We start from the raw sequence: 13187 nt of genomic DNA, 5'->3' as shown, positions 1-13187 counted from the left end.
AGTTCCATGGACTTCCAATGGAAGATCCTCATCAATTCTTAGCTGAATTCTTGCAAATCTGTGACACAGTCAAGACTAATGGGGTTAACCCTGAGGTCTACAGACTGATGCTATTCCCTTTTGCTGTAAGAGACAGAGCTAGAATATGGTTGGATTCTCAACCTAAAGAAAGCCTGGACTCTTGGGAAAAGCTAGTCAATGCCTTCTTGGCAAAGTTCTTTCCACCACAAAGATGGAGTAAGCTTAGAGTGGAAGTCCAAACCTTCAGACAGAAGGATGGAGAATCCCTCTATGAAGCTTGGGAAAGATACAAACAATTAATCAGAAGATGTCCCTCAGACATGCTTTCTGAATGGAGCATCATATGTATTTTCTATGATGGTCTCTCTGAACTATCCAAGATGTCTTTGGATAGCTCTGCTGGAGGATCTCTTCATCTGAAGAAGACGCCTGCAGAAGCTCAAGAATTGATTGAAATGGTTGCAAATAACCAATTCATGTACACTTCTGAAAGGAATCCTGTGAACAATGGGACTAGTCAGAAGAAAGGAGTTCTTGAGATTGACACTCTGAATGCCATATTGGCTCAGAACAAGATATTGACTCAACAAGTCAATTTGATTTCTCAAAGTCTGTCTGGAATGCAAAATGCACCAAACAGTACTAAGGATGCTTCATCTGAGGAAGAAGCTTATGATCCTGAGAACCCTTCCATGGAAGAGGTGATTACCTAGGAGAACCCTATGGAAACACCTATAATTCTTCATGGAGAAATCACCCAAATCTCTCATGGAAGAATCAAGAGAGACCTCAACAAGGTTTCAATAACAATAATGGTGGAAGAAACAGGTTTAGCAATAGCAAGCCTTTTCCATCATCTCCTCAGCAACAGACAGAGAGTTCTAAGCAGAATACTTCTGACTTAGCAACAATGGTCTCTGATCTAATAAAGACCACTCAAAGTTTCATGAATGAAACAAGGTCCTCCATCAGAAATTTGGAAGGACAAGTGGGTCAGCTGAGCAAGAAAGTTACTGAACTCCCTCCTAGCACTCTCCCAAGTAATACAGAAGAAAATCCAAAAGGAGAGTGCAAAGCCATAGACATGGCCGAATATGGAGAGGAAAGAGAGGAGGAGGACGCCACTGAGGAAGACCTCAGTGGGCGTGTACCAATCTCTTCTGAGTTCCTCAATGAGGAACAATGGGAATCTGAGGCTCAAAATGAGACCATAGAGATTCCATTGGACTTACTTCTGCCATTCATGAGCTCTGATGAGTATTCTTCCTCTGAAGAGGATGAGTATGTCACTGAAGAGCAAGTTGCTAAATACCTTGGAGCAATCATGAAGCTAAATGACAAGTTATTTGGAAATGAGACTTGGGAGGATGAACCACCTTTGCTCACCAAAGAACTGGATGACTTGTCTAGGCAGAAACTGCCTCAAAAGAGGCAGGATCCTGGGAAGTTTTCTATACCTTGTACCATAGGCACCATGACCTTCAAGAAGGCCTTGTGTGACTTAGGGTCAAGTGTAAACCTCATGCCCCTCTCTGTAATGGAGAAATTAGGGATCTTTGAGGTGCAAGCTGCAAGAATCTCATTAGAGATGGCAGACAATTCAAGAAAACAAGCTCATGGACTTGTAGAGAATGTTTTGGTGAAGATTGAAGACCATTACATCCCTACTGATTTCATAGTCCTAGAGACTGGAAGTGCATGGATGAATCCATCATCCTTGGCAGACCCTTCCTAGCCACAGCAAAGGCTGTGATTGATGTTGATAGAGGAGAGTTGATCATTCAAGTGAATGAAGAATCCTTGGTGTTTAAGGCCCAAGGACATCCCTCTATCATCATGGAGAGGAAGCATGAAGAGCTTCTCTCAAAACAGAGCCAAGCAGGCCCCCACAGTCAAACTCTAAGTTTGGTGTTGGGAGGCCACAACCAAACTCTAAGTTTGGTGTTGAACCCCCACATTCAAACTCTAAGTTTGGTGTTGGGAGGTTCCAACACGATTCTGAGCATTTCTGAGGCTCCATGAGAGTCCTCTGTCAAGCTAATGACATTAAAGAAGCGCTTGTTGGGAGGCAACCCAATGTTTTATAGTTAACTATTTTCTTTTGTTATTTTATCTTTTTTGTAGGTTGATGATCATAAGAAGTCACAAAAACAATGAAAAAAGTAAAAACAGAATGAAAAACAGGAAGAAAAACAGCACACCCTGGAGGAGAAGAAGCTGGCGTTCAAACGCCAGTAATACTAGCTGTTGGGCGTTTAACGCCCAGTCTGGCACCATTCTGGGCGTTTAACGCCAGAAAGGGGCACCAGACTGGCGTTAAACGCCAGTAAAGGGCAACAACCTGCCGTTAAACGCCAGGAATGGGCACCAGCCCGGCATTTAACGCCAGAAATAGCTCAAAACGTGATTTTGAGCAACACTTGGTGCAGGGATGACTTTTCCTTGACACCACAGGATCTGTGGACCCCACAGGACCCCACCATCACTCTCTCTCTTCTTCCCCCATTCACCAATCACCTCAATACCTCTTCCCCAAAAACCCTTCACCTATCAAATCCCATCTTTCTCTTCACCACTCACATCCATCCTTCATAAAACCCCACCAACCTCACCCTTCAAATTCAAACCACTTTCCCTCCCAAACCCACCCATCATGGCCGAACCATTACCCCCCTCTCCCTATATATACCCTTCTTCAACCCTTCATTTCACACAACCTAAACACCCCTTCTTTCCCTTCTTGGCCGAACACACCACCTTCCCCCTCTTCCTCATTTCTTCTTCTACTCTCTCTTTCTTCTTTTGCTCGAGGACGAGCAAACATTTTAAGTTTGGTGTGGTAAAAGCGTTGCTTTTTCGTTTTTTCCATAACCATTTATGGCATCCAAGGCCGGAGAAACCTCTAGAAAGAGGAAAGGGAAGGCAAAGGCTTCCACCTCCGAGTCATGGGAGATGGATAGATTCCTCTCAAGGGTGCATCAAGACCACTTCTATGAAGTTGTGGCCTTGAAGAAGGTGATCCCGAGGTCCCCTTTTCACTCAAAAAGGGTGAATATCCGGAGATCCGCCATGAGATCCGAAGAAGAGGTTGGGAAGTACTTGCCAACCCCATTCAACAAGTCGGAATCTTGATGGTTCAAGAGTTCTATGCCAATGCATGGATCACCAAGAACCATGACCAAAGTGTGAACCCGAATCCAAAGAATTATCTCACTATGGTTCGGGGGAAATACTTGGATTTTAGTCCGGAGAGTGTGAGGGTGGCGTTCAACTTGCCTATGATGCAAGGAGATGAGCATCCTTACACTAGAAGGGTCAACTTTGATCAAAGGTTGGACCAAGTCCTCACAACCATATGTGAAGAGGGCGCACAATGGAAGCAAGATTCAAGAGGCAAGCCGGTTCAATTAAGAAGGCATGACCTCAAACCCGTGGCTAGAGGATGGTTAGAGTTCATACAACGCTCAATCATTCCCACTAGCAACCGGTCCGAAGTTACCATAGACCGGGCCATCATGATCCATAGCATCATGATTGGAAAAGAAATAGAAGTTCATGAGGTTATAGCCCAAGAACTCTACAAGGTGGCGGACAAGACCTCCACTTTGGCAAGGTTAGCCTTTCCTCATCTCATCTGTCACCTCTGTTATTCAGTTGGAGTTGACATAGAGGGAGATACCCCCATTGATGAGGACAAACCCATCACCAAGAAAAGGATGGAGTACACAAGAGACCCCTCTCATCAAGAGATCCCTGAGATTCCTCAAGGGATGCACTTTCCTCCACAAAACTATTGGGAGCAACTAAACACCTCCCTAGGAGAATTGAGTTCCAACATGGGACAACTAAGGGTGGAGCATCAAGAACACTCCATTCTCCTCCATGAAATTAGAGAAGACCAAAGAATCATGAGGGAGGAGCAACAAAGACAAGGAAGAGACATTGAGGAGCTCAAGCACTCCATAGGATCTTCAAGAGCAAGAAAGAGCCGCCATCACTAAGGTGGACCCGTTCCTTGATTTCCTTGTTCTTTATTCTTCTGTTTTTCGAATTTTAGTGCTTATGTTTATCCATGTTTGTGTCTTATGATCATTAGTGTCTTAGTATTTATGCCTTAAAGTTATGAATGTCCTAGGAATCCATCACCTTTCTTAAATAAAAACGTGCTTAATTGAAAAGGAAAAGAATTGCATGAATTTTGAATTTTATAAACAGTTTAATTATTTTGATGTGGTGGCAACACTTTTGTTCTCTGAATGTATGCTTGAACAGTGCATATGTCTTTTGAATTTGTGGTTCATGAACGTTGGCTCTTGAAAGAATGATGAAAAAGGAGACATGTTACTGAGGATCTGAAAAATCATTAAAAATGATTCTTGAAGCAAGAAAAAGCAAAAAAAAAAAAAGAAAGAAAAAAAGAAAGAAATAAAGTTGTGATCCAAGGCAATAAGAGTGTGCTTAAGAACCCTGGACACCTCTAATTGGGGACTTTAGCAAAGCTGAGTCACAATCTGAAAAGGTTCACCCAATTATGTGTCTGTGGCATGTATGTATCCGGTGGTAATACTGGAAGACAGAGTGCTTTGGGCCACAGCCAAGACTCAATAAATAGCTATGTTCAAGAATCATCATACTTAACTAGGAGAATCAATAACACTATCTGGATTCTGAGTTCCTAAAGAAGCCAATCATTCTGAGTTCCAAAGGATAAAGTGGGATGCCAAAACTATTCAGAGGCAAAAAGCTAAAAGCCCCGCTCATCTAATTAATACTGATCTTCATAGATGTTTTTGGAGTTCATTGCATATTCTCTTCTTTTTATCTTATTTGATCTTCAGTTGCTTGGGGACAAGCAACAATTTAAGTTTGGTGTTGTGATGAGCGAATAATTTGTATACTTTTTGGCATTGTTTTTAGTATGTTTTTGTCATGATTTAGTTAGTTTTTATTATATTTTTATTAGTTTTTAATTAAAATTCACTTTTCTGGACTTTACTATGAGTTTGTGTGTTTTTCTGTGATTTCAGGTATTTTCTGGCTGAAATTGAGGGACCTGAGCAAAAATCTGATCCAGAGACTCAAAAGGACTGCAGATGCTGTTGGATTCTGACCTCCCTGCGCTCGAAGTGATTTTCTGGAGCTACAGAAGCCCAATTGGCGCTCTCTCAACGGCGTTGGAAAGTAGACATCATGGGCTTTCCAGCAATATATAATAGTCCATACTTTGCTCAAGATTTGATGGCCCAAACCGGCGTTCAAAGTCACCTCAAGAAATTCCAGCGTTAAACGCCGGAACTGGCACCTGATTGGGAGTTAAACGCCCAAACTGGCACTAAAGCTGGCGTTTAACTCCAAGGAGAGTCTCTACACAAAAAAGCTTCATTGCTCAGCCCAAGCACACACCAAGTGGGCCCGGAAGTGGATTTTTATGTCATTTACTCATCTATGTACTAGTTTTCTATAAGTAGGACCTTTTACTATTGTATTAGAAGACTTTTGGGTAGCTATCTTTGTTTTATGCTATCTTAGACCTTTGGGAGGCTGGCCATTCGGCCATGCCTAGACCTTGTTCTTATGTATTTTCAACGGTGGAGTTTCTACACACCATAGATTAAGGTGTGGAGCTCTGCTGTACCTCGAGTATTAATGCAATTACTATTGTTCTTCCATTCAATTCCGCTTGTTCTTTATCCAAGATATCACTTGTTCTTCAACATGATGAAGGTGATGATTGACGCCCATCACCATTCTCACTCATGAACAAGGTGACTAACAACCATTCTTGTTCTACAAGCATCTGAGGCTTAGTGAATATCTCTTGGATTCCTGATAGCATGATGCATGGTTGATCGCCTGACAACCGAGTGCTCGCCTGACAAACGAGCCAACCATTCCATGAGATCAGAGTCTTCGTGGTATAGGCAGGAACTGATGGCAGCATTCAAGAGAATCCGGAAGGTCTAACCTTGTCTGTGGTATTCTGAGTAGGATTCAATGACTGAATGACTGTGACGTGCTTCAAACTCCTGAGGGCGGGGTGTTTGTGACAGACGCCAAAAGAATCAATGGATTCTATTCCGGTCTGATTGAGAACCGACAGATGAATTCCGCTATGCTGTGACGGAGCATATGCAATTGCTTTCACTGAGAGGATGGGAGGTAGCTGCTGACAACAGTGAAACCCTACACGAGCTTGCCATGGAAAGGAGTAAGAAGGATTGGATGAAGGCAGTAGGAAAGCAGAGAGACGGAAGGGAAGGCATCTTCATACGCTTGTCTGAAGCTCTTACACCAACGATATACATAAGTATCACTATCTTTATCTTTATATTATTTTCGTTCATCATCATATACAATTGAGTTTGCCTGACTAAGATTTACAAGATGACCATAGCTTGCTTCAATGCTAACAATCTCCGTGGGATCAACCCTTACTCACGTAAGGTATTACTTGGACGACCCAGTGCACTTGCTGGTTAGTTGTGCGAAGTTGTGTAATGCCATGGAATTGAACCACCAAGTTTTTGGAGTTCATGACCAGGGATTATGAGAGTTGTGAAAAGTATTGTTCACAATTTCGCGCACCATGTACCGGGTCGCATCATGTAGTAAAACTCACGAGAGTGAGGTCGATCCCATAGGGATTGATGGATTAAGCAATTTTAGTTGGGTGATTAATCTTGTCAAGCGAATATTGATGAATTGAGTAGAATTTGATGAACAAAATATAAATTGTGGAAACTTAAATGGCAAGAAACTTAAATTGTTGAAACTTAAAGAGCGAGAAACTAAAAGAGATAAAACTTAAATTGCAAGAAATGTAAATAACTGAATCTTAGAGTGCAAGAAAGTAAAAGTGCAGAATCTAAATTGTAAGAAAACTTAAATTGCATGAATTATAAAGGGAATTGGGTGCAGGGAATCAAAACAGCAATAAACAATTGCAGATTAAAGTAAACTCAGAGTGATCTAAATTGAGAAAATTCAAAGGAAACGATTCAGCAGGGATTGGAGATATCATAATCCATCATAAATCAAATGGGTCTCAACTCCTTTCTCAATCATATGAGTAGATCTATGACGGATTGAAATTGATTGGATCCTAATTTCTTGACAATCCAATCTCTCTAATCACAATCAATTTTGCCAATTCCTTGATCTAATTGTCATGAGAAGAGTTAGAGCACCTTCTCTTATCCATAAGCCACACAAATTTTCAAAACCTCAATTCCTCCCAAATGGTGTTGGTTAGGAGAATTGTGAAGGATAGAGCTCCAATTCTAATGCAAGTGATTCCCCTTCTGAGGCTCACACAAGCATTCAGCTGAATTAAACCCCCTTCTGGAGTGAATAATTCACAATCAAAACAGAAGATATCCTATAGCTACCCAAGCAGATTGAGAAGAAAAAAAAATTTCATTGATTCATTATGATTACAATAGAGCTCCTCCCCCTAATGAATTTGGGTTTAGTTCATCATCGCTCAAATAAACCAGAAAACATAAAATTCCAGAAAAAATTGCAGAAGAGAAAAAATACAAAAGAAAGTTGAATGCAGAGTTTCCCAATTTGGGTCCTTGACTCCCTAGCCTTCCAGATCTGCTAGCTCCCTTTCTAAATCAAATTCTCTTCTATTTATACACTTTCTTATTCAGTCTTTAAGTCCTTGGATTGGGATTTTTGGCCTCTAGTTGAAGCAGTTACAGTCTCAGTGGGCTTAGCTCAGCTTGTTGAAAGAAGTTGCGTCAGGCATGATTCGCATTAGTCAAGGCATTAATGGGGTTAACGTTAAGTGCAAATCCTGGTTCGAAGACGTTAGTGACGCAAACTTTTTCACTAACGTCCCAACCCTCTTGAGCTACGTTAACCCCAACGTTAGTGCCACTAATGTGACCACTAAGTTAGCCTTTTCTAACTTTTGATAGCGTTAATGGTGTTAATTTTGCCATTAACGCTACAATCCATCCTTCTCTCACGTTAATGTTCCACGTTAATGGTGCTAACGTGGGCATACCATGACACGAAGACGTTAGTGACACTAACTTTGTCACTAACATTACAAAACTCATTCCTTTCTACGTTGGTGCCCATGTTAGTGGCACTAACGTGGGCATATTGGCCATCTCCAATATTAGTGACAAAGTTAGTGTTACTAACGTTGGCTCTTGTTCCCTTGCTCCACGTTAATACCCACGTTAGTGGCGTTAACGTGGCCACTAACGTGGTTAATCTTTGCCTCATCCAACGTTAGTGACAAAGTTAGTGTCACTAATGTTGGCTCCTCTTTGCACTCTAGGTTAATGCCGACGTTAGTAGCATTAACGTTGCCACTAATGTGGGTCATCTTAGCCCCTTTCCAAAGTTAGTGACAAAGTTAGTGTCACTAACATTGGGGGCTCTTTATGCTCCACGTTAACGCCCATGTTAGCGGCGTTAACGTGACTCTTAACTTGGGTGTCCATGGCCTTTCTAACGTTAGTGGTGTTAACTTCACCACTAATGTTGGAGCTTCCCCTTTCTTCCACATTAGTGGAACTAACGTGGCAATTAACGTGGGTTAAGTTGGCCTTCGAAGACGTTGGTGGTGTTAACTTCACCACTAACGTTGTAAGCTTGTTCCCCTTCCACGTTAATGACCACGCTAGTGGCACTAATGTAGCCACTAACGTGGCTCTTCTCTGCTTTATTTGGCCTGAAATCAAACAAACAAAGTGCATCAAAGCTTTGTCCTAGATCATGAAATTATGCATCATTTAATTTGCCATTCAATTCATGAATTATTCTCATGACATCATGTAAAATTCACCATGTTTACTTGAATCAAGATGTGAGTGCAAATTCCAATCCAATTATTTAGTTATTGCTCAAGAAAGTGCTTGAAACCTAATGAAAACAAGTGAAAAATGCTTGTGAAACTAGCATAAGATGACTTGTCATCACAAGACTAAACTTAAATTTTACTTGTCCCCAAGCAAGCAGTAAAACAAGAGAAAAATGAATGAAAACAAAGAAGCATATATGTCCTTATTTGAAAGCACTCAATTTAGGTTCATGGGGTTTCATGCAAGATCTGTTTGAAGCTCTACTTTTATTGGTCTCCAGGTTTGAGATGTCTCTTTAAGTGTTAACTAATGATGCTGCTATAATACCTTGTCATTCACTGATCCTTGATCTTTGATTTTTTTTCTTTTTCTTTAGCTTAGAAAGTTATAATTCATTTGCAACTAAGTGTTCTGTATTTGGGGTAGCTTTTTAAGTAAGTTTTTAGTCAACACTCCCGATCCAGTTGGCTCAAGGTGTTGGGTGATGAAGCACCCTTCAGACCTACTAACCCAAGCCTCTTCTCAGCACATACACACCACAGATACTTGGCTCACAATTCATTTCTAGAGTCATTGATGCCCAGCAGCTCTTTGGGTTACTAAATGTTTTGTACCTAGGTTGCTCTTGATAGTGAATTTTTGGTTGATAATCCCAGGTTAGTTAACGCAAGTTACCAAGTGTTAAAACACTCCTTAGAACCTAATTATCTAAGCAGATCCTAGTACAAAAGCACCACAGGCATGTGTTTTAAGGGTTGAGCTATTGGTGTCTAGCTTATTCTTTGTTTCTTTCCTTCTTTCTTGTTCTTTCTCTCTTTCAAGGAGATTTATTCACTAAAAGTTTCACAAACAGCAGCTGAGTTCATACTCAAGAGACATTCTACCCTTCATCTTTATTAGTGAGCTTTCTAACCAATCAAATATATACCACCACTGATCCTTATTCTAATTCCTACCAAATTGGACAATTTCACTTTCTGTTTCAACATTTTCTTTTATTCATGCAAATGGGACAAAGAATACATTCAAGTCGGATGAAAATAAAGCAAACACTTAGACTAGCATACTAAATTGACAAATAAAAAGACAGTAAACAAATAGAAAGCAAACAACTGAAATTAATCAGCAGGGGTACATTTAGACTTCCAAATAAAGCACTTCAAATTAGAGGGAATTAAGTAACAATATAGGCTCTTGGTGGTGTCTTCTAGCTTTCCCTTTGTCATCATCATCCATTGCTTTTGTATCCTTCTTTGTGTCCTTGGATGATGGTGTATAGTTCTCCCAAGAGATTGATTGAATTCCTGCAAAGTTATTAGAAGTTGCTTGTTCCTCAAGCACTTGAAAGATGGTTAGCATGCATGAATGGTTGTAGGCTTTTGAACTTATTTTGGTGTGTGAACACCAAAATTAGTTCCTTGCCACTATCTGTTATGCATCAAATTAATCACATTCATGAAACCTTGTGCTTTTATTAAAGAAGACAAACTATAAACTAGAAAGCAAACGATGGTTAAGTAGTTTTCCTGATTGTTTAGAGCTAGTGACTAATCATGCTGAGGGTTGAAATGTGTTTTTAATAAAATCTTTGGTGGAACACCAAGCTTAGCATCTCACATTCACCCTTGAATTACTTTGGTGTTGCACTTAGCTCCTTACAATGCAGAGAAATCTACTAAACTCTTTTATTGAAACAGCTAGTAAAAGAAAATTACCTTTGGTTGGATTGTCTCCCAACAAGCGCTGTTTTAATGTCATTAGCTTGACATGTTGTTAATGGCTTTCTTCCTCTTCTTCCAGTTTGTTAAGAGGAATGACCTCAGGCAGAGATAAGAGCTAGTCAGTATCCCCTGTCTTGGTCTCTTCCCAGCAAGCTTCCTTTTGTTATTTGCTTGATTGAACTTGCTTGCTGGATCAAGGGTTGGATTGCTTGCGGTTGACCTTTTCTTCTTCTTTGATATGGTCAATTATACCTTGGTCACAATCCTCTTTTCGGTGCTCTTGTTGGTTGCCTTCACTTCTTGGATATCAAGACTTGGGTGTTGTGTGATGGTTGGAGTGTATCCTCTACTTCACTTGAGTATGGACTCCCTTGATTGACTTCTTCCCTTTCTTCTACATGATATTCCATTGAGTCCTTTGGGAGTAAGTTTTCTTGTTCGTTTGTCACCTCAAGTAGCCTTTGCGAATATGGAATCCGAGGCTCACATACCTCTACAACCTCCTTCTCCATTGAAGTTTCATTTGGTACAAGAGCCTCTTCATCTTGCTTTTCTACTTCCTCCTTTACACTTATCATTTGGTCTAAAAGCACTTCCATGTTTTTGAAAGAGGTTTCTTGTTCTTCCCAAGATTTCTACGTCTCCTCTTCATATCTCTCAAGCATGGACTCAAGCTTTGAGAGTCTTTGGTTCAGGGAAGTTTGTGTGGGTTGTGAGTTTTGAAGGGATTTTGTGTTGAGGCATAGTCAAGTGATAAAGAATTTTCAAATGAGAAACTGGGAGGTGAGGTTGGACAATTTTGCATAAATAAATTGAAAGTACGCTCAAGTGATGATGGCTCTTGATAAGTGGAGTATGAACTACTAAATGCTCTTTGATTTTGATCCTCCTAATCACAACATGAGTAGTTGTTGGATTCATCAAAATATGGGTCATTTTGTGTCTTTGGGAGGTGTTCATACTCCATCATTCCTTGTTGATATTTCCATTCACCATTAGCATAATGACATGAATCATTTTGTGGTGTTGGGCAATATCCCATGAAATTGTCTTGCTCATTTTGTGACTCAAGAGCATATCCCCACTGGGTGGATTGCTCATAATCTGTCATTTCTTGGTGATATTCTCAGCCACCATTAGGATAGTTATTTTGTGGTGGTGGGTAATATCCCATGAAATTTGCTTGATCAAAAGATGAGGTGAACTCCATTTGAATTTTGTAAAACACAATCACCAAAGAAAATTGAAATTCCTCATGTCACAGATGAGAATTTCTTAGTGAGGTAAAAACACAAACACCTTAGTCTCAAGAGAAAATGGAAAATTAAAAGAACTTAAATGACAAGAACAAAGAAAATGTTTAATCTAGACTTATCACCCACTTAATCATTGTCGATCTTAATCAATCCCTGGCAACGGTGCCAAAAATTTGATGGCGAAAAATTGGATTCCGCACAAACTAACCAGCAAGTGTACCGGGTCGCATCAAGTAGTACAACTCACGAGAGTGAGGTCGATCCCACAGCGATTGATGGATCAAGAAATTTTAGTTGGTGATTAATCTAGTCAAGCAAATATTGATGAATTGAGTGGAATTTGATGAACAAAATATAAATTGCAGAAACTTAAAGTGCTGGAAGTATAAATTGCAGAAACTTAAATTGCTAAAACTTAAAGAGCGAGAAACTAAAAGAGCTGAAACTTAAATTGCAAGAAATGTAAATAATTGAATCTTAGAGTGCAAGAAAGTAAAAGTGCATAATCTTAATGGAAGTGATTCCCCTTCTGAGGCTCACACAAGCATTCAGCTGAATTAAACCCCCTATCTGGAGTGAATAATTCACAATCAAAACAAAAGATATCCTATAGCTACCCAAGCGGATTGAGAAGAAGAAGAATTTTATTAATTCATCATGATTACAATAGAGCTCCTCCTCCTAATGAATTTGGGGTTTAGTTCATAATCGCTCAAATAAACTAGAAAACATAAAATTCCAGAAAAAATTGCAGAAGAGAAAAAATACAAAAGAAAGTTAAGTGTAGAGTTTCCCAATTTGGGTCCCTGACTCCCTAGCCTTCCGAATCTGCTAGCTCCCTTTCTAAATCAAATTCTCCTCTATTTATACACTTTCTTATTCAGTCTTCATGTCCTTGGATTGGGCTTTTTGGCCTCTAGTTGAAGCATTTACAGTCTCAGTGGGCTTAGCTCAGCTTGTTGAAAGAAGTTGCGTCAGGTATGATTCGCGTTTGTCAGGGCGTTAGTGGGGTTAACGTTAAGTGTAAATTCTGGTTCGAAGACATTAGTGACGCTAACATTTTCACTAACGTCCCAACCCTCTTGAGCTACGTTAACCCCAACGTTAGTGCCACTAACGTGACCACTAACTCAGCCCTTTCTAACTTTCGATAGCATTATTGGTGTTAACTTTGCTATTAACGCTACAATCCATCCTTCTCCCACGTTAATGGTCCACGTTAGTAGTGCTAACGTGGCCATTAACATGGGTATACCATGACATGAAGACGTTAGTGACACTAACTTTGTCACTAACGTTACAAAACTCCTTTCTTTCTACGTTGGTGCCCACGTTAGTGGCACTAACGTGGGCATATTAGCCATCTC

General features: G+C 40.2%; 1 non-coding gene across 1 annotated transcript; it reads right to left on the bottom strand.

Annotated features, from left to right (window-relative positions):
• Nucleotides 1–239: 239 nt before the first annotated feature.
• LOC130953103 (small nucleolar RNA R71) lies at nt 240–347 on the bottom strand. Its single transcript, XR_009075277.1, has one exon. It is a non-coding gene; the product is annotated as a small nucleolar RNA R71 (small nucleolar RNA).
• Between the last annotated feature and the right edge of the window lie 12840 nt (nt 348–13187).

The sequence above is a fragment of the Arachis stenosperma genome, chromosome 9 (assembly GCF_014773155.1).
Source record: "Arachis stenosperma cultivar V10309 chromosome 9, arast.V10309.gnm1.PFL2, whole genome shotgun sequence".
Taxonomy (NCBI): Eukaryota; Viridiplantae; Streptophyta; class Magnoliopsida; order Fabales; family Fabaceae; genus Arachis; species Arachis stenosperma.
The sequence above is the reverse complement of the archived record's forward strand: the minus strand, read 5'-3'. Positions and strand labels throughout refer to the sequence as shown.